At 48.7% G+C, this 22,460-nt stretch overlaps 1 protein-coding gene across 1 annotated transcript in view; it reads right to left on the bottom strand.

Annotated features, from left to right (window-relative positions):
* Positions 1 to 22,460, bottom strand: part of PRKCA (protein kinase C alpha) — a 387,023-nt gene that overhangs the window by 46,451 nt on the left and 318,112 nt on the right. The gene's annotated exons all lie outside the window — the stretch shown is intronic.

Below are 22,460 nucleotides of genomic sequence, written 5' to 3' on the forward strand. Positions count from 1 at the left end.
GGAGAAGAATGTCCTTTGCAGAGGAAATGCTTAAATGGCAAGGAATGGGGATGATTTATTGCTATTTTCAAATGCACAATAGGAACAGGGCTGCTTTTTTTTTGTTTGCTTTAAGTCAAAAGAAATGGAGATATCATGAGAATCTAGTTCTACACGAAACACATACTGTTCTTTAAGCCTGAAGAACGCCTGGTCAGTGACGTGTGAGCTACCAAAAGGAGTTTTTCTAATCAAAATTCATGCCTCGCCAAGGCCCTAGAGGCAACCACACCCTCACGACTCTCCCAGGGAGTCAGAGTCCCACATTGAAGGCAAAAAGTCAGTAAGAGGGCTCAGTGGAAAGGGGAAGGCAAATGAGACTCCACGGGAACGTCCCTGCAGTCAGCAAGGGGCCCCCGGAGAAGCTGGAGGAGCCTGAGCGGTGGAGACTTCCACCTCCAGACTCTGCATGTTGAACCCCTGCCTGGCGAGGAGGGAGCTGGCTGCAGAACGTGTCAGCTGCGGACAAGACCAGGGTCCTGGGGGCTGGCAGGACCTCCACAGCCCCGAGCCCAAGGACAAAGACCCTTGCTTTGGAAGCATTCCTAATCCATGGGTGCAGGGCCCCCCCGGGCAGCGGACCCGGCAAGAGTGGCTCTGAGCTCTGGCGCGGACCCGACAAGAGTGGCTCTGAGCTCTGGCGCAGTTGCCAGGATCTCATTCAAGTCACCAACTTCGCGGCTACCAAGAAGCTGGTAAGGCAGGCACTCGAGGGGCCGTGCTGGGGACCAAAGCGCGGGTAAGACTGGATCTCAGCTCTAGGGGAAGACATGCGACTCACCACTTTTCTCTTTGCCAGCAGAGAAGGCTTACGAGGCATCCTCTATAGTCCCCTTTGGAGCACCAGCATCCCTTCACCCCACCGTTACTGAGCAGGCCCCGCACAGTGTCAGGCTCTGCCGGGGGTACTTCGTGGTCACAGAACGAGCCCGTCAGCTGTCTCTGGATTCCCAACACTAACCCAGCGCCCGGCACAGGACGTGCACTTCGTGCTTTGGTTGAATAAATAAAGAAACTGAAGTCTGCGTGTGCTTATCAGATGCTATGCTGTCGGGTGATGCTTTTCTCTGATAAACATAACTCGTTTATATAGTGACCAAGTCTCATGGTCTGCATACAGGCTCTGAAAAATTGAGTGCACTCATTTAACATGTGGGAGAAAAAGCCCTGCCATTTTTGCTTCGAGGCTGAAAATATTTTAATGTGCTTGTGCTCTGCCTCTATTGGCAGTGCGTGGCCGGAAACACGTGTGAACTTGCCCACCTGGAAACCCTGCAGGCCCATAAGCATACGACATGAACTGCAACGCGACGTAGCTGGCCTCCCCTTTAGCAGAGGACGTTAGGGATTTTCAGACAGACCAGTGAGAAAGAGCCAGGCTCAGCCAACCAGGTTCCATTAGAGCCACCGAAACTGCAGAACCAGCCCAGTCTCCAAACACCTGTGCCAGGAATGACCCCAAGTGGAGAAACCTTTTGGGCTATGTCTAAATTTAAAAGAATAATCAGGAAGTCCAAGTCTGAGATGAGAATACTGACTATGCCAACCTGTTCTATACTTCTGATTTAGAAAAAGAAAAGTTATCAGAAAAAGGCACACCGAAAATTTTATTTTCTCAGGAACTTCACAACTTTTCAGATCTGAAGGGATCTGAAAAAACCCAAACACAAGTGACTTGGTTATCTGAGATGCCTGAAACAGCTGAAAAGCAGGTTCACCTGGGCGAAGTTGCTATTCACACCACCAGTGAACGTCTGGCTTCCACCTGCTGGGTGTGGTTCTAGCTGGCTACGCCGCCTCATTTGGCCTTCCACTACAGCCACCGCCCCCTCCTCTGTGACACTCCAACATCACAGACAGGGGACGTGGGCTGATGCCAACAGTGTGGACTCCAGGTGCACACAGGGGCTTTGGACACTGCTGTGTCTACTGCCTCCGCTGTGGGCATGACAATGGCTGTGTGAGTTTTGTGCGATGAACCCTGTCTAGTTATGAGGATAAGATATTGCCACAGTCAGGCCAAATGGATGTGAAGACAAAAGTACTTCTGCATTGGAGTACTTCTGAACTCAACTGCAACATGATCTTGGACTCTGGTCTGAAATCAATCCACAAGGTTTGGGAGGAATATTCTACAAGGGAGATTCCTGCTCCCAGGAGGTGAAGCGGGACAGAGGAAGGCACAAGCTTCCTGCCCGGCCTGGGCAGATTCTTTTTAGCCAGAGGCGGAGCTGAGTGTCCGTGGCTGGCAGAGCAGGTGGCTGGCTGGGAAGGAGACAGGGCAGCATGTGGGGCCACAGCAAGCCAGGCTGGCCGCACTGACCATGTTCATGCCAGAGAGCTAGCATCTCAGGGGCCTGGTCCCGAGGGTGACAATGGATTTCTCCCCAGCCCAAGCCAGCCTGAGATCAGAGTGGACCCGGCCTCGCCATGCAGCTGCTCCCATGGAGAGCAGCGTTTCCCGGCTCCCTGCAGAGCGCCCTTCCGGACCACGGCCAGGCTGCCACGTGCAGGCCTTGCTGCCAAAGGCCACGGAGCTGTCCCCAGCACCGAGTCTTTAAACAGCTCTTTTATGGCAAACCCCCCCCCCGGTATCATAACCTCAGTGGTCTGGGCCTGACTTTGAGCAAGTCCCACTCTCAATCCGGGTCTAGCAAATCCTGGGGTTGGAGGAGGCGGCCAGCAGACACCCCAAGCGGCTGTGTCACCAGGGGCGGGAGGCCTGAGGGCAGGGACACACACGGGACTCCTGGGCGGGCTGTGGGTCAGGGCTGGGGACCAGATACTGTGGACAGACGGCCTTGACCTCCAGTCTCTGATTAGCACCCCGTCTGTCTTGCCAGTGACCCAGCTCGCCTCGCCAGCCACTTCTAACGCGCCACTCCCCACCCTCAGGTCCCAGCTTAACTTCTCTTTCTTCAGCAAACCCCCTCCCCAAAGATGCCCTGCTCCTCTCCCTCCTGGCGCCCTAGGCTTTCCCTCACCAGGTCCTGTGGCCAGTAGCAACTGGTGACCTATTTACGGGTGTGTTTGTTTAATGCCTCTTGCAATCACCACCCCCCTACCGCTAATCTAACAGCAGGTCACACCCAAACTACCTTCACATTGCACCATCTCTGGCCGGCCCTCTGCCTCCACACCCCTACCCCAGTCCACTCACGGGAGGGCTCCTGCCAACACATCAGGGGGTCACGTCCTGTCCTGGTTTCACTGGCTTCCCTGACTGAGAGGAGGAGGTCGTGCCCGCTAATGGATGAGGAGGCGGCTTCGCTCCCGCCGTCTCTCCGTCTTAATCTTCCCCGCTCCCTCAGCCTCTGCCAGCCACGCCAGCCTTCCCAGGTTCCCAGACGCCTTCTGGAGTGGTCTTCCTGCTTCCCAAACTCCCATTCTGCCCCCTCCCCTTTAGTTTTCTCCCAAGAACGCATTGCCACCGGGCTGCTTGCTGTTCTGTCCAGCCTCAAAGTCTAGCTCGAGCGGCCCCCACCCTCCTCTGTCCTTCTGGAATTCCCACCCTGCGGCAGACACTGCCTGCTCCTTGCCCATATTCCCTGAGCTTCCAGCCCCGCACACCCAGGGCCATCTGAGGGCCCTAATTCACGAGTTGCTGCGCCCCCAACCAACCACAGCCTTCCGCCAGTCGTGGCTGGAAGCGTGTTCCAGACTCTTCCCCAGCTCCTGCAGGACTGCGCTGCAGCTGCCCACGGCGGCAACCACGTAGCGACACGCCTTGGCGGCTCCCTCCTGCCCTGGGTCACATCCCGACTCCCCACCCGGCTCTCTGGGGGCCCCTTCCCGAACCCCGTGGCTGAGCCAGCTTCTGGGAACCTAAGTAAACATACGTTCCTTCCTCTTGGAGTTACTGCTCTGTCTTCCTCACTGGCCTGTGAGATCCCAGGAGGTAAGGACCCAATCTTACTCAAGTTTGTGTCTTTAGACTGAGCCTTACACCTGGCACATAACTGAAACTCACTGAACTATTTCTCTCATTCATTCATTCACGTATGTGTTCAGTAAGTGCTAGCACCGACAGAGTCTGCAGAGGCCAACTTGCAGCCAGCACCAGGCCAGATGACAAACCTTAATACAGAAGAGCAGCTGATGGTATCCGGCAGACTGCTGCAGACAACCAGCCCCGGACTCTGCGAGCATTTAGATGTTCATCTATAACCCGAACTCTTCTCCCGCAACCACCGGTCACACTGGCACAGCCACAGAGAAGTGCCGTGGGGGCATTCATGGCTTTAGGGAGGTCGGCCACACAGTGACCCTCTCCGGAGGCCACGCTAGGCTGGCAAGCAGCAACCACGCCCTTGGAAGAGTTTCTCTGAAGGTACACTCCTTTGATCAGAAGTCTTGCTCGCCCAAGATGCAGCTGGGATCTCTGGCTGAACAGCGACAGTGAGCCCCTACGCTGACCATTTCTTTCTCTGAGCTTTTTAATGTGTTTGGCAACTGGCCTCCCAGTAGGATTAAGAGACCTGCCCTTCCTGGCTCGCCTACTGTTGCCATAACTCTAGTTGTCATGAATGTAATTCAGACCTCACCAGGAGCACAAATAGAATCAATATATGTCCAGGCATAAAAGCTGAGCCAACAGCCTAACTGCAGAGATTTCAGAGAGCCCGAGGCGGCGTGAGAGCCAGCGCGCCGCACCCTCTACTCCAGCAACGCAAACACGGCGACACCACCACCAGGCGCCCTGCCGGGGTACACGAGCAAACGGGGAGCCCAACTGCAGAGGCAGGAAAGCAGGGTGTCTCCTGAAGATGGACACCTCGAGAAGAGCGTCGACAGGCTGTGGATCTAAAGCAGATGTTAGTCCCTTAGTGACGTTCCTGCTGATGTGCCATGAATCCCGAGTTCTACCTTGTTTCCCAGTTACATAAAGAAAGGGCCGGAGGATCAGGCTCTGAGCAGCAGTCAGTGGGGTGGAGACCCCTGGCTCCTGGTACTGCACCCCACACCCCTGCACCCCTCCTAGGTGGAACTCCCGCCTGCTCTGAGGTTGTCTGTTGAGTTCTTTTTTGTTAGTCTCTCACTCTGTTGCCCAGGGTAGAGTGCCGTGGCGTCAGCCTAGCTCACAGCAACCTCAATCTCCTGGGCTCAAGCGATCCTCCTGCCTCAGCCTCCCTAGTAGCTGGGACTACAGGCATGCACTACCATGCCTGGCTTATTTTTTTTTTTTTTTTCAGTTGTCCAGCTAATTTCTTTCTATTTTTTTTTTTTAGTAGAGTTGGGGTCTCCCTCTTGCTCAGAACTGGTCTCGAACTCCTGAGCTCAAACTATCCGCCTGCCTGGGCCTCCCAGAGTGCCAGGATTATAGGCGTGAGCTACCCACCGCACCCGGTCTGTCTGGCGAGTTCTTTAAAGAGCAGTAGTACAGACAGCAGCAGCCGAGAGTGTGACCCTGACTTTGCCAGGCTGGGCTGTGTGGCGGGGGACAAGTCCCTTCACCACCCTGTGCCTGTGGCCCTGTCAGCTGCAGGGTGAGATGACTCTAATGGGGTTCTCTGCCCTGGGCTCTGGGCGGAGTACGTGTGAGGGTGTAGGTGTGGGGCCTGGTACCCAGAGAGTGCTCAGTGCTGGGTGCCTCTGACTGTTTTTTGCTGCTCACCTCTACTTTCTCCAGAGCATCTAGTGGAGCCCTGGGACAGAGTCCTTGCTCAGGACACATTTCTTGTTAAATTCATACGTCTTTGGGTGAGACTTCGGGATAGTCACACATTTATTCCACAAATACAAATATCTGTGTGTCTGACATGCCCCAGACATGGTGCCAGGGGCTGGGGAAACCAAGATCAGTAAGAAGAAGCCTCTCCCCTCTGAAGAACTCGCAGTGCAAAGGCACTGTGGTCTCTTGTCACTGCTAGCCCCAAAGCATGGTCTTCAGACCAGCAGCACCCGGAGGCTTATCGGAAATGCAGACTCTTGGGCCCCAACCCAGACCTCCTGAATCAAAACATGCCCTTTAAACAAGATCCTTGAGTGGCTCCCGTGCACATTTAAGTTTGAGAAGTGCTGATCTAAGACAGTTGGGACATTTCTCCAAGTTGAAACATCCCTCTCAAGATTCACCTGTCCCTCGGGTCCTTACCACTTTCACCATCTTCAATTATCATATAAAACCAATGGGCAACTCTGAAAACAATCCCGAACTTGGATTTCAAAGAGCTTGGATTAAATCCTGGCCTTCACCATATTGGCTGTGTGACTCTTGGCAAATGACACTGCCTCTCTGAGCCTCGGGCTCCTTATCTGTAATACAGCGGCAAGAAGACTGTATCCCTGGGCTGGAGTATCCCCCTGCGCTGTGCCAAGGGTAAGATGAGGCATCCTTTGCAAAACACCCTAGCGCAGCCCCTCACCTTATTCCCTCCACCCTGGTCTCCTTTGCTCTGGCCCAGAAAGGAGACACTGTGCACTTTCCTTCCGGCTCCTAGCACACACCTGCTCCGTGGCCATGACGGAAGGCCTCCGGTATTCAGTGAGCGGCCAAGGCTGCCCAGGTCAGGGCTCTGCTGGGCCGGCCCACAGACCAGACACCCTGTGACCCACGGAGAGGTGCGAGGCTACAGATGGTCTTTGTGGGAGGCTGAAGCTCGTCCCATAGGCTCCCACACCCTCCTGGGAGGCGGGAGAGGAAATGGTCTTCGCTCTAGCTCTTCACTCTGACTTCCAAAGTGCCTACTGAAGCCCCCTAATGGGTCGGCTGAGACCGGAGCAGAAAAAAGACCTTGACTTATTAAAATGATATAGACATTTAAAAAAAAAAAACGAATGAAAATGGGAACAATGATAATGTTGTAACATGAAGTGACTTTAAGTGCTGAAGCTTTAGTGTGCTTTTTTTTTTTTTTTTAATTAGACTAAAGCATATCGTGGTTTATTGGCTACAATTCAACAACTCAGAATCCAGGATTTTTAGGTTCCTCAAAAGACGGCACATTAGCACTGGGCCAATTCTGGCTTTGTGATGCCACTTGCATCACCAGGCTGTGAGACCAAGCAGTGTTCTCTCCCCATTAGAAAATTCACATTTTCTAAATGTGAATGTTGGTTCTAAATAACCGACATTCAATTTATACTGCAGATACCTTTTTGAAAAGTCACAACAGTTTGGAACCATTTAAACGTGTTCACAATTCAAAGGGCTCCTATGGTGTAGCATTCAGTACAGCAAACCACACAAAGGGAATCTGAACACTGCAAACCCCAATTCTCCCAGGGTCGGGCTGGAGCGTGGTACCTGTGTATATAAAACACCTATGTCTGAGACAAGGTCTCTGTGTGTCGCCTGAGGGGCTCTCCACACTCAGATCCCTATTAGGGGTTTCTCCAAATTAAAATTGAGAGCAGGTTATGACAAGCTACTTATTACATTGCATATCTATGAGGGATTAGCTGGCTGGAGATGCTCATTTTCTAATTAGGTTAAGAGTTTGCAACTGCCGAGCTGAGACAACCTGACCTACGGTCACAGCGATTTTAAAGGGCTTGACTTAATACCATAGACATTCTGCTAAGTTTGCGTTTGGTATAATGAATCTACACTGGCCTTGGTATGTGGGAAAACAGACCATAAAGGCAGAGGGGAGGTGTGCTGTCATCAATCACTGGCCTCCAACACAACCACCTCTGCCTAGAAATTCCTACAAGAGATGCTGATTTATCTGCAGGATGAATCCAAGTCCGAAGATTCACCTACAGTTAAGAATCAGTCTGAAACATAACTCCAAGTCTCCCAGCGGGTCCATCCTATAATCACTGAATCTTAACGTAATGCTCTGAAGCATGGCCTAATGTCTGACTATTAACACATTCCACTTTAAATGTGTTCATTCTCGCTATTTTGTGAATGGCTTAAAAAATACAGTATCTCCTAGCATTACCGAAAACATAGCTTTGATGAATATATTTATCAGAGATGGTTGCAGTGCACAGAGAGATGAACTTGACAGCTATGGAAGGTTCTTTCTATTTCTAAGATTCGGAAGACAGACAAGCCAGCAATGACCAATTTTAGGTGCAAATGAGTAACTGTGGATTTCTCCTACAATTTTTTTTTTTTGTATGATAAAAATGCTCTGTATTCAGGGAATATCTGAACGACTCTGGCAAAACAAGACTGATGGTGTTTCCGCGCTACTCCACACACCAGGGCACGGTTAACAGAAACAGCTGTACCATTAATATATATAACCGAGCACCTCAGCATAGCATCTTACCTCTAAGGTAATGCATTTACCGGCACCTGCAGCAACGTTAGTTAGAGAGATGGAACGTTTCAGAATCAGAAAGCCGCAAAGGAGCTGCGAAGAAGTTTTCACGGTACCATTAACCGAGCATGGCCTGTGTATCTCTAACAAGCTGCAAGTCACGACATCTATTGCCTTCCATGCGGTAACCGGGCAACAGTTAACACGATGCTACTTAATGGGCAGGACAGCCTTCTGGGTAGCACGGCTAGACTAAATAAAACGCCCACTGTTCTCTGGCTAAATAATTTTTCATCTTCTGGAACACGCCAAGCACACTGCCGCCGGAGGGCCTTTGCACTTCCGCTTCCTCTGACCCAGAGAGACACGGGACTCCTTTCCTTCTGTCCCTGCTCCAATGACACTTGAACCCCGAGGCTTCCTCACTGGCTGTGTCACCCACTTCCCGTGGTCTGTACTCTTCTCATGACCGATTCCATTTTTCTCTGTTATCTTTCTCCCTCCCCTGGAATGAGCACAGGGGCCTCGACTGTCTTGTTCACGGGCACATCTCCCATGCCTGGGACAGTGTCCGGGGCACAGTGGTCCCCACGCATTCACAGACTAAATGAAGGAGTATATAGGGAAGGCAATGGCTGCCCATATACCATTTTTTAAAAGGGCAGAGTTACTGCTTTAAAATAATTCTGATGACAATGCTGCTGCTTGTTATAAAAGTAATACATGCTCATTTTAGAAAACTTAATAGGCATGTATAAGTCAGGGAAAAAAGAAGAAAATTTCAAATACATATAATTTTGTGCTTGCTTCAGCAGCACATATACCAAAATATCTATAATTTTATCTCCCAGGGATAATCACTGCTAACATTCTGGTGGATATTCTCCTAATCCTTTCTCTTCATGTTTTCTTATTTGATACAGATAGAATTATATTGTTTGTAACCTGACTTTCCCCTCTATATGCTAAGAACTTCTTTTAATGTTATAAAGCACTCTTCTATTACATGATCTTAGTGACTGCGTGATATCCCACTACATGGCTCTCCTGCAGTTTATTTAACCATTCCCCTGTTGCTGGACACCTAGGTTGTGTCCAGCTCTCACTGTTTTCAGTCACATGCAGATGAACAGTTTTGTGGACTAAATCTCTATGCACATCCTGAACTCCCCAGGATGGATTCCTGGATGTGGAGCTGTCAGGGCAAGCATTACGAATACCGCAAGGCCGAGCACACTCACTGCCCAAATGCACAAAGACAGACATTTTAATCAACCACAAAAAGTCGAAGAGAGAGGAGAAAGCCCAAAGGAGTCAAGGCAGCCTAATTTCCAAAGGCAGAATCTTGGTTTAAGTCATGTGTCCAGTTTCATGGTTGGAATTTCTACCAGTACTTCTTTCTCAGATTCGGCTTTGTATGTATGTATTACATTCAGATGCCAAAATTAAAAACACATCTTCACATCTGCAATATGGAACGCAGTCTTGGAAGTTGCTGTGGTTTGAATGTTTGAGTCCTGCTCAAATTATTCACATGTTGAAATCCTCACCCCCAAGGCGACAGTATTAGGAGGGGGTGATTAGGTCATGCAGGTAGAGCCCTCACAAGTGGGATTAGTGCCCTTGTGAAAGAGGCCCGAGAGATGCCCCTTGCCCCTTCCACCATGTGAACACACGGCGAGAGGACGTCACCTCTGAACGAGAAAGTGGGCCCTCATCTGACACCTCCCCAACCTGGACCTTGGACTTTTCAGTCTCCAAAACCGTGAGAAATAAATTTATGTTGTTTGTAAGCCACCGGGTACTTTGCAACAGCCACTTGAATGGACAAAGACAGGAGGGCAGTTCATTTGTATGGAGGGTTTACCAGCCACCCTCAGGTAAGTAACTCCTCCGAGTCACCCACTTCCTTCTGACCGCCTGCCTGTTTTCAGTGACACAATCCAATCTGCAACTGTAATCTGGGTGATGCTTCCCACACCACTGTGCCAACACCTGAGACTGCAGTTCTCTCCCACAGCCGGGAATCACAGGTGGGCAGCAAGTCACAGGTGTGCATCACTCTTCCTCCTGCTGGCGACCACGGACTGTCAGACCTGGGAGGTCTGAGCTGCCTGTGATGCAGATGGAGGTCCTGAGAGCCAACTACTACCAACAGCCACCGAGCCGGGTCGCGGCAGTGCTGGGGGAGGGAGGGAAAGACGCCACTTTCCCCTACACAGTCCCCGAAACAGGACGCTGATCATCCCACGGAGGGTCACTCCCTCGTGCTCAGGGCTGCCCCATCTGGGGTGTAATCTTTTGGTAACAGCAGGAGAGTGACAGAGCTTTTAGAATTTGGAAGAAACTTGGAGATAAGTCATCAAAATGCGGCCCACATCACAGATGAGAAGAATGAGGCTGGCGGAGGGCAAAGTGCTATCTCTAGATCTATTTTCCTTCCTGGGCTCTGAATCCAGAACTCTGGTCCTTGGATTTATTAATAGTGCTCTTCCTCCTACAATAGCGGTCAGCCAACTTTTTCTGTAACGATCCACATAGCAAATATCTTTGGCTTTGCAGGCCAAATACCGTCTCTGTCATACCCAACTCTGCCACCGACACACAAAAGCCACATAAAGGGATGGGTGAAGGAGTGCAGCGGTGTTCCAATAAAACCTTAATTATAAAAACAGGCAGCAGCTGGGATCTGGCCCGGGGCCTGCGGTTTGCTCGCCCCGGCCCTGTATCACGCAGGCTCTCGAATCATTCGTCCTCATTTGCAGCGAGATTTAAACAAAACGTCTGTGTCTCCTCACTAACCTATCAGACCAGCAACAATTAAGAATCTCAAGTGCACTTGAATTAAATTACTACTCAGGCTCTTCCACGATGCTGGATATGCTGACTACTACGGGGAAAAGAAGTTTTGCAGCCAATGTGGTGAGGGAAGTACTTATTCAGCAGAGCAAGAATTTAAGGGCAACGCATTAAGTCGTTTCCTTAATGAGGAATATTGTCATGGACACACCCACTCAGGCTGCTGCCACTGTTACAGTGAATTCGCAGAAAGCTAGCAGGCCTCCGTTGTCATGGCAACTAAGCCACACTCCAAGGAGAAATGTGGGACCCATGATGGCTTGGCACTTTGCCCGACGTGGAAAACGCAAAGTACTTGGTTCTTTTCGTACCAAATAATATCCATCTCTAGTACGCGGGTGTGTTTTCTTTACAGGCGACCACTTTTTTCCTGTTTCCCAGATTCGCCCGTTGATTCCTGACACATCAGTTAGGCTAACCACCCTGGGAAGGCTGCTGACCCCGCACCTACTTTCTCCCCAGTTGCCAAGGCTCCAGACCTGCACCAGAATCCCATTCTGAGGATCCCCCAGCACTCACCCCTTCTAAATTTTTCCATCTGCAAAAATATGTTTTTTCTCCCACAAAGGAGCTGATGGTACATCTGATGCCACTTCTGAGAAGGCCCAACGGGAACAGTTACGGCCACAACATGCTATTGTTCAGTTATGTGGGGCACTTATTGTTTTTTTCCTGAAACCTATTCCTTTTCCTGCTAGGAAAGTTCCCCTTTGGGATTAACACCACACTGGCTTTCTGAGTTGGCTGTGGCAGGGTCGAGAGTCACAGGAACTCACAGATGCTCTCAGGGTAAATGGCTTTGCAGACTGACGTGATGCGGTTTACAGGTGGGGCATTCTTTGCTGATGATAAAAAGCCCAGTAGATGGGCAATGGGCTGGGGCCTCGTGCAAGCAAAAACAGACTGAAGGAGCCATCCAGCCCTTGAGAAAACGCTTGACTTCTTGCTTTTCAGCACCCTGTGGATTCCCTAAAACCAAAAAGCTACTGGGAGCAGAAAGTGGGGCTCTCATCTTCATGTCCACTAAAAAGTAAAGACATCCGGGCAGGCAGGCGTTCATTGCCATCCATGTTGCAGGGGTCCTGAAGTCTTTCATTCGCAAATCTTTACTGCCCTCTTGTGGTATTTAGTTTTTGGAGCGACTACATTTTGACTGGGATCTTTTAGCAGAAATACACCTACGGTTCAATACACCTAGTCCCAATAAATGCCGCACGATGGCACAAACAAAACACAAAATTTTATCTTCCCAGATGCAAAACAAACTGCATCCTTTATAGAAGTTGATCTGAATCGCTCATGTGAGCGCTGGGACTTAGCCGATGGAAGTACAGAGTGCCTGCTGAAGCCAGAAATGCGTTTTAGGATCTCTCTAGAAAACAACAAAAAATCAGACAGTTCTAGACCTCTCTGTGTCTCCTAAGTCTTCCTAAATCCTCCACTGGGCCCAGACTCTGCAAGTCCTAGCTCCAGGGAGGGGGCAGGGGAGGAGGGGAGGCGGTGAAGGCTGCAAGGGGCCCTGGAGCCACGGTGTTTATCTTAAAAACAAAGAACTATCTGGAAAGCAGTGAGAAATGACGACAGTCACATGAGGGCAGAATTCAATAAAAAGGCCACTACTGGGGAAAATTCAATTGAAGCTAGACCAGCAAAGAACAGCAGCTGCTGAAGTCAAAAACAAAAAACACACTCAAGCCATAACTGGCAATAAAGCCCAGATCCTCAGGGAAGAAGGTTCCAGACACTTCCCTCCACGGCCGCGCAGCTGCTGCAGGAAAAAGGAGAGCAGGAGGACTTTGAACCTAGCAGAAGACGCAGCCTCCATCCTCAGAGGGGTAAAAACGAAAAAAGACACGATCCCCCAAATGCTGGATACGGTGCTCAACTAATTTAAATTTTCTATAAAATGTCTCTAATTGACAGGAGCAAGCATTTTGAAAGCACGGCCAACTGCCATTACATTTAGCACAAACTCCCATAATGTTGATTTCATCCTATCTCCACTGAGCATTTTTAATCCACACCAGTTTTTTAAAATGAGGGGCCTAATTATAGCTAATGGGACACCTGCTTCCAAAGCTGGCGGCAGCTGCATGGTTCTGGGCTGTTCTCCGGGCAGTCGGCTCACAGGGGGCTTGAGGGCACCAGGGGGGCGAAGCGCTCAGGATTTGGAGTCCACCAGATGAGGGCTGGGGTATCAGTCAGGGTACAGTTGACTTTTGCCAAGGCCTCAGTTTCTTCACCTATAAAATGGACTCACACTCCCTACCTCGCCCTGCACGCTTGGGGAGCCTTCCCTTCCCTGCGGTGACGGGGCACGATCAGAGCTCAGGGGCTGGTAGTTGCGCCATTCTGGGTGGTCTTGCCGCAACTACCTGCTGCCAGGTGGCAGTATCAGAAGACAGGTTCCTCCCCAGTGAAGGGGGCTGAGGGAAGAGACCTCTCACAAAGCAGGGGAGGGGTACCCTGCCCCCCTCAAGCACTTGGACTTGGCTGAGCAGCCCACAGGTGTTCAGCTCCTAGAAGCTTCAGGGGAGGGTGCCCCAGGGCAGGGTGGGGTAGCTGTTTCCTGCACAGGCCTGAGGGCACAAGGGCTACTGAGGTCGGGCTTTTTTCCTTTCCTCGCAGTATTTACACCCTAGCACTGCAGCCCTGTGAGGTCGGGCAGCGTGGGGGGCTGTGGGCGGGTGAGACATGGACTCACGAGGCGGCACTGTCCCCACGGGAAGCAGCAGAGGCAAGTGGCTGCGTGCTAGGAGCCTCCAGGCAGAGCCTCCTGCTGGAGAGGAAAGGTGTGAGAACAGACCGCTTCACCAGTGCATGACGTGCTCCTGGGGTCTCCAAGGTGTGACTGGGGGGGCCTCAGAGGTGGACAGGAGTCTTGTGTCAACGAGCCAGGAGAGAGCCAGTAAAATCTAAGCACAATTACTGTGACCCACGGGTGTCCACAGGCTGCAGGGCCTGGGGATGCGGGTACGGAAGGAACACCCTGGTGAGAATGAGGCCATGGCTGCGTGTGGCCCGACAGAGCCATCCGTTCTGTCCAATCTGCTGCCCGCCCGCAGCCGTCGGCGCACCCTGGGCAGAGTCCTTCCTGCACGCTTCCTCCCTGCCTGTCACCAGGGAAATGCTCCCTGCGGCCCGCCTGGGACTGATTACCGACAAGTCTATTTTCAGAAACAGCCACGAGATGAAGATCAGTTCCTGACCAAGGCGGCGATGCCACTCAGAAAAGAGGCGTGAGTGAGTGGGTGACGGCGCTCCATCGTCACTGCCTGGGTCAGGGTGAATTGCCAACATCCGGGTGACATTTTCGTTCCCAGGTCATCTGTGTTCTTGTCCCAAGATCCGCAACAAAAGGCACAGAAAACATCAAAAATGTGCACCCATGCAAAGCACATTAGAAACGAGGCTCTGCTGGTCGACACATCTTGACCCTGCTCTTACGTGCCTCCAGCGAGGCCTCGTGTCTGGCTGCGAGTGGGCACGTCGGGAGAGCACTTTCCTATCTGGGGGCTACCTGTATGGCATGGAAAATGGTCTCTCAACGTGGGGGCCACGAGTGGCTCAGAAGCCACAACAAAGGTTCACTTTCGCTGGCCACGCTCCTCAGACACCAGCCACGCACAGCGGCCCCTGGTCAGGGAAGACTCGGCTTCCTGACGGCTGGGGGCGGGAAGCAGCGAGAAGGCTGAGAATAACGACGCGGCAAACACGTTATCCAGCCAGGCGCCGTTCTAGTGCCTTCTGTATTTACTCATCTGCTCTTCCCAACATCCCTAGGAAGTTGGCACTTTTACCATTTCCATTTTAGAGTTGGAGAAACTGAGGCAAGAGAGCTGAGCTAAGTGGCCCAAGGCAAGACAGCAAGGCAGAGGTAGAGCTGGGATTTGCACCCAGGCAGTCCAGCACTTCACCAGCGCTCTGTGCCGCCTCCTTGGAAGGGCAAGGTGACAGCCAGCTGCCCAGCAGGTGCGGGGAGAGGGGACAGTCCTTCCAGAGACGCAGCAGGCCCTCGATAGAGCTGGGAAGAGCTGGGAGGGGACCCAAGAAGGTGAAGGTCTCGTCCTGATCTTTTCTTCTTCTTTCTTGTCCCCGTGCCTTCAGTTCCCTTTCCAGCCACGTGTGAGCACACGGCAACCCACCGTGGGACAGGGTTGGCAAACACAAACAACGGGGCAGCAGTGACGACACTCGTCTGGAAAGGCAGAAGTTTTTGCACACAACAGTTACCACACTTGGCAAGACTTGTGACAACTCAAGGAATATTTTTTCTTTCCCGTTTCCGATGTCTGTGGGTCACCAATCTCCAGGAGACACATCTGTAGTGTTGGATACAAGTTCTAGAGAAACTCTACAACACTTATTAGATGGTTTCTTCATGACAGTGTTTTTGAAAGAGAGTGTTATAGGTTGATTCTATGTGTGGGTGGGGGCTGGGGTTTTCTCCCTTGCCAGTTCTCTGCCTGAGTGTTTAAATTTTCTAGTGTGCTCCAATATGAATGCATTGCAGCAATCTGGGGCTGATTTTAATTTTTAACATAAGCAATACACCGAGAGCACAGCTAGTGCGTGGCCCTAGCCGGCTCCCCAGAAGAGACAGGTGCCATCAGAAACGACAATAATAGACCGGGTTTTAGAAATAATTCATATGCAAGTTGCGAAATTCCACTGCATAGTCTGGGGCTAGAATGGCTGATTAGGTTGCAACAATTAAGTGAGTTGGGAAAAAAATTAAAGATGAGAAAATACGAAATACGTGTGAGAAGTATTAAGCCAGGCATTAAGAACATCAGAACAATTTTATGATTTCAGCCCATGATCTGTTCCGCTACATCTTCCGTATAAACACACTCATGCGGTGCAAGCACACCAGACTGACTGCATGCTAATGTAGATGTATGCTTGTATAAAATTGAAAATGAGTCTTAACTAATACGTGATTAAAATATATTTATTAACAGAGAGAAACAAAAACGAGTTGTCTCTTGAAAGATGCACTCTCTTTCCATTCATTTGACGCTTTTAAAACAGAGTTGAACTTCTTTTTCATCACTGATAGGAAGCTTCAATATTTCCATGCAAAATTTTTAAACTAACCTCATCAGAAGAGGAGGGAGACTGGTCTATTCTCTGGGTAATTAATACATAGCTTCCCCCCCACCCCCGGGGGGCCTGTGGCCACCTGGAAAGGAGCACCCAGACTAAGACACGAGCAGGTGTGAGGCAGAAGCTGCCGGAACACACAGTGAATCCATCAGGGTGGAGAGCATGGCTGGAGGCTGGGACAGAAGGGAAGGGCGGACAGGAGAGAGGGCAGGAAGAACTACCTTTAAGAAGTGGATATGACATACCTGTAAAAGACAGGAGAGGAGGGAAACTGCTAGGTTAGTAGGGGAAATGCTACATATGGGGAAACAATTAGCAGCACGAAAAAAAGAGATTGAGTCCAACACAGCTCGGGTTCCATTTCCAATGCAGACAAGTACAGGGACAGACGGTAACCCTGAGACTCAGCTCAGGTAAGAGGGTGCAGGGAGAGAAAGTGAGGCAAACCTTTGGGTGCACACAGCCCCAGGGCTCCCCAGATACAGGTCTGATCTGGCCCTTGGAGGGGCAGGAACCAGCTCCTCCTTGTTGGAATGGTGGAAGGGCTGGGATCAAGCTTCATGCTCTCTTCTATCTTGTGGCATGTGTGTGACTAGACATGGTCCATACAGCTCCACTACCTTCCTGGGGTGTTTAGCACTTGGTTAATCCGCCTCCATGAGGGAGCACACAGCCAGGTACCCAATAATTCTATGTGCAGACTGCCATTCTTCAATACGTTATAATGAAACCAAACTCACTTACCATGAAAATTATCTGTAACAAAATTTATTTTTTCTTGATGATTCGGAAGGCTCTTCAATATCTTGAAGTGCCAAGATTACTGCTGAAACATAAGCTGGCGGAGCAGTGGGTGAACCAGCCGCTGGTTGACCTAATGCCAGGTGACCAGGGCTTGTTTTTCGAGCATACCTCTATTCACCTTTCAACTTCTGTCTAAAAAACTCCTCTATCTTGACCGGATAACTTTTCTTTCTCACATACTAATATAAGAAAAATAAGCTACAACATCTTAACAGAGAATTCTCTACAAGGGTCAGGGGAGTCATCCTACAAGTTCATATGGAGTGTGAGATGGCTTCTGGAAGAGAATTTGAGAGAGAGGCCAGATTTCTGAACCAGAATTCCACAGCCTGAAAGGGTCACAGCGGCCCTGAACCTGAACAGAGGAGATCAGAGGCAGACATTATAGGTTGTCCTTGTAAAATTTTGTCTACTAAAAGAGGAAACTGGTCAAATCATGAATTTTACAGCTCTTTTAACAGGTATGGATAGATTATCTTCCATTACATCTTACCATCTTATGGTCCCTTAAATCAGTAATCACAAATCTATTTATAATTGTTCTCAAAATAGGATATTTTATTCCAATGCCAAAAGCTCTATTTTAGACTACAGTTTTTAATCCACATCAAGATTTAAGGGGACTAACAACCGCAACAAAAACATCCTTACTGGGATCTTGGTGTCTGATGGAAGCTTAGAGGAAATGCAATCCGGCATTTCTCCCCCACCCTCCTCACAGGGTTGCCGGATCGTTGCTTGAATAACTGCAGGTACAGAGCACTCTGTACTGAGTACTTGAGATGCCCCGTGAAGCACATGGCATGACTTCTGGAGCTCCTCCCTCCAACTTCCCTCTGCAGTGGGTCGCCTGCTTCTACAGCAGGGAGACAAAGAGCCTCTAGCAGAGAGACCTCGATACAAAGGCTGTGCAGCTTCCCAGCCTTCCGGCGGCCCTGGGGCAGTTGTTCTTATACTCAAATGGACCCAGGAGGACCTCTAAGGCTGTTTCAAGCTTGCACATGACAAACCAACCAGAATCCCCTTCTGGGAAAAAAAAACAAAAATCAAAGGAAAGGCTTACAAAGTGCATCAGCCGACTCCCAAGGCACCTCTCCCCGTGCACACTTGCAAGAGCCCCGAGGGAGCACGCCCTGGGCCGCACGCCTGGGCGCTGGGTGGCAGATGAGGAAGCAAAACCCCTCTGCTCAAAGTGAGGCTGGCGACTGTCAGGAAGCTGCACTGGTGCCCAGATGTTCACCACTGGCTGCTGGAGACGTGACAACCGCTGGATTCACTGGACTCCTGAGCAATGACACTCCATGGCCCCACTTGGTTGGTCTGCTGAGCTAGAAGTACCATCATCATGGGTACATCAAGGCCACGGTCTTAAAAGGCAGAGAGACCTCACCCATGAAGACAAACAAAAACCAAAGTAGAGGCCGGGCGCGGTGGCTCACGCCTGTAATCCTAGCACTCTGGGAGGCCTAGGCGGGCGGATTGCTCGAGGTCAGGAGTTCAAAACTAGCCTGAGCAAGAGGGAGACCCCATCTCTACTATAAATAGAAAGAAATTAATTGGCCAACTAATATATATAGAAAAAAAAATTAGCCGGGCATGGTGGTGCATGCCTGTAGTCCCAGCTACTCGGGAGGCTGAGGCAGCAGGATTGCTTGAGCCCAGGAGTGTGAGGTTGCTGTGAGCTAGGCTGATGCCACGGCACTCACTCTAGCCTGGGCAACAAAGTGAGACTCTGTCTCAAAAACACAAAGTAGAATACCCATGAGTACCTCAGCCACAGGTTGGGTTCTGGGACCCCATTTTTGGAGCTGCCATTTTTGATTCTTTAAGGCCCCTGTGGACCTGTCCCCTCGTTAGTGACATGTCACATTAGGGAGCCATAATCTTCTCAGAAGTGAGGCTTGATCAGCGTCTCAAGAGCTGGAGACACCGGTTCCTGGACAAAGTACTGACCTGGGGCCTGGGTCACACACCTGCTCATTTAGGTTAGCTTCTGTCTAGGAGAGAGAAAAAGTTCTACTTCCCCTCTGCTGGGAGGGTTTCCAGAAAGAGGAGACAAAGTAAACAGGTCTCATCTTGCCTATCACCACTCCACAGTGTCCTTCTGTCTCTATCTATCCCCAGGAATGGTGCTTGACACAGAGTAGATGAGACATCTACCAACGGGAAGTTTCTAGAACTACTGATTTCTGGAATCCCAAAAAAGTATGGGAAAGAAGTTGGTTCATCTCCAAGAGTGACCGGGATTCATTACATGTGTGAGTTCCACCAGCTCATTTGGGACTGAGGACTGCGAGGGCAGGGAGACCCTCTGGGCTCCAGAACGGCCTTTCTGTGCAAGACCTCTAGCCTCCCCTGATTACAGGTGTGAGTCACTGTGCCAGGCCTCTAGGTTTTATTTTTTAATTTTAGGGGGTTTTAGCTTCCTTTTAGGTGCCCAAGACAAAGCCATAAAGACCTGTGCCAATGCTTAGCTGCCGTGTTCACGTTAGTGCCAATGGACACTGTCTCTCTCTTCCCTTCCTCCAATTCCTGTTAACAGAAGGCAGCATTCTTGGTATCAGCTAAGCCACGTGGATACCAGGGCCTGGGTACATGTGAATAGCTGCTTCTAACGTTTAATATTAGCCTTGATTGATATTAACTAATATTTCTTCAAACAGCAAGATCTACCCACAAAGGCCACCCCTGTAACTACAAATACAAGGCTCTTTATGTTGCTTCAGGAATTCATTAGGATGGAACAGACAACCAGAATGTACAATCTTTTTTTGGTTTCCCAACAAAATTATTTCCCCAAGATAAAGTGCAAACATGTTGCCAATGCTGTAATATAAAACCATTCACCCTCCCTTACAGACGGATCAGAAATGCTGCACTGTTGCTTTCAGAGGCTTTCTTGCTTTCTTTGGGTTTGTCAGTTGAGTGGCAGTGTTAACCTCTGCTGACCATGATCTAATGAATATGTGAAAATGATTTCCACTATTCAACCTTGTCCTCCTATTCCAGTTCAAGACTTTGCTTCTAACACAAAGCTTAAATACAAACATTAAAGTATCTTTCAACTGATGTGCATTTTATAGATTCCCCTCTCCAACATCACACAGTTCAGAAAGTAATTAAGTAAGCTATTTAGGGACAAAAAAGCAAAGTCCATAGTAGGGCATATAGATTTTCTGTTTTGTGTCTAAAAGGTCATCTGAAAAATACTCTGGTTTCCATAGCAACAGTGGCAGGGCTGATCAGATCAACAAATAGCTACAATTTGTCTGAGGGTCTCCAATGAACTATATTTTCCCCTATCTGGAAAAGAACATTCTGAATTAGATAAAGTCTTCAAAGACAATAGAGGAAAATTCAATTTTGACAGTAGTAAAGAAAAGAGAAAAATGCCTGTTCTTTCCATATAAAATCCAGTAATAGAGCCTCATCTACTCTGATTTAAGTCCCTTAACTATAGTTTAATTGGATATTAATTTGTTAATCAGTAAGAGGGATAACCTCAAAACATTTCCCTTGAATAAATAAAAGCAGATATACATGCCATCTTAAGGTCATCTGGATATCCTGGGGTGATACTTCTTGTAGTGTTTGAACCTGTATCACAATTCCCACAAAACAACTCATTCACGATTATCAATTTTATTTTGAATTCTTTTGGTTTAGACCCTAGTGGTATGTTTATTAATGATCACAAACACAAAAACTGTGAAGACACACGTATCATACTTTTCTGCACAAGACTCAAGTAATCCAAACGTTATCAGGGCGTCTGCTTTGGACAGAAGCCATTGTTAAGCTAGCTTCAATTTTTTCCCCCTTCTCCGGGTTAACATGTTTCATTATAGAGTTAGTAGAATATGTATGAACTGTAAGACTCAATACATTTACCAATATGTCAGCTTAACTCAAAGACTAATTTGTACCTAAAGATACAAATTAAATTCAAACAAAGCATTGCAGATACCTTTCAAAACAAGAACACTAATTTACAGGACAGATGATGTTGTTTAAACTAAATCAACAGCAGTGGCATTAATAACAGGGAATTTAAATTCAAGTCTAGTTCTGAACTTAATCTCTTCCTGTTTTTTAACTTTCCAAAGACTGTAAATGCACATAAAGATTTTATACAGTCACGTACTCCACAATGATGTTTTGGTCAACTGCAGATAAGACAGTGATCCCAAAAGATTATAAAGGAGTTTAAAAATTCCTATCATACAGTGATTTACAGCCATAGTACTATTGTAACTCAATGCACTACTCAAGTGTTTGTGAAAATGTCGGTGTAAACAGACCCACTGCACTGCCAGGTGTATAACAATACAGCACATGCAATTATGTACAGTACATAATACTTGATAATGGTAATAAAAATGACTATGTTACTGGCTTATGGATTTACTATATTACACTTTTTATTATTATTTTAGGGTATACTCCTTTTACTTATTAAAAAAAAAAAAGTTACAGTGTGCTCACACCTATAATCCTAACACTCTGGGAGGCAGAGGCGGGAGGATTGCTTGAGGCCAAGAGTTTTGAGACCAGCTTGAGCAAGATCTCAACTCTACAAAAAATAGAAAAATTAGCCGGGCATGGTCCCCGCTACTAAGGAGGCAGGACAATCACTTAAGCCCAGGAGTTTGAGGTTGCAGTGAGCTATGATGACATCATTGTACTCTAGTCCAGGCAACAGAGTGAGACTCTGTCTCAAAACAAAAACGAAGACAAGACACAGAGTTAACATAAAACAGCCTCAGGAGGTCCTTCATGAGGCATTCCAGAAGAAGTCACTGTTATGGGAGACGACAGCTCCATGCATGTTACTGCCCCTGAAGACCTTCCAGTGGGACAGGATGTGGAGGTGGAAGACAGTGATTACTGATGATCCTGATCCTATGTAGGCCTGGGCTAAGGTGTGTTTGTGTCTTAGTTTCTAACCAAACATTTAAAAACTAAAAAAAACTAAATAAAAAAAATTTTTTTTAATAGAAAAAGGTTTACAGAATAAGGATGTAAAGAAAATACTTTTGTACAATACATGTTTTTGTGTTTTAAGTGTTTTTACAAAAGAGTCAAAAAGTTTTCAAAAATAAAATAGTTACAGTAAGCTAAGGTCAATTTATTACTGAAGGAGGAAAAAATTTTTAAATTAATTTAGTGTAGCCTAAATGTGCACCGTTTTATAGTCTACAGTGGCGTACAGTAATGTCCTAGGCCTTCACATTCACTCACCACTCACTCACTGACTCGTCCTGGGCAACTTCCGGTCCTGAAAGCTCCATTCCTGGTAAGTGCCTTATATAACTGTACCACTTTTAACCTTTGATGATATTGTATTTTTCTGTACCTTCTCAGTGTACAGAACTTTCACTGCCTCGGTTAAATTTATTCCTAAGAATTTTATTCTTTTTGATGCTATTGTAA

The sequence above is a fragment of the Microcebus murinus genome, chromosome 18 (assembly GCF_040939455.1).
Source record: "Microcebus murinus isolate Inina chromosome 18, M.murinus_Inina_mat1.0, whole genome shotgun sequence".
Lineage (NCBI taxonomy): Eukaryota > Metazoa > Chordata > Mammalia > Primates > Cheirogaleidae > Microcebus > Microcebus murinus.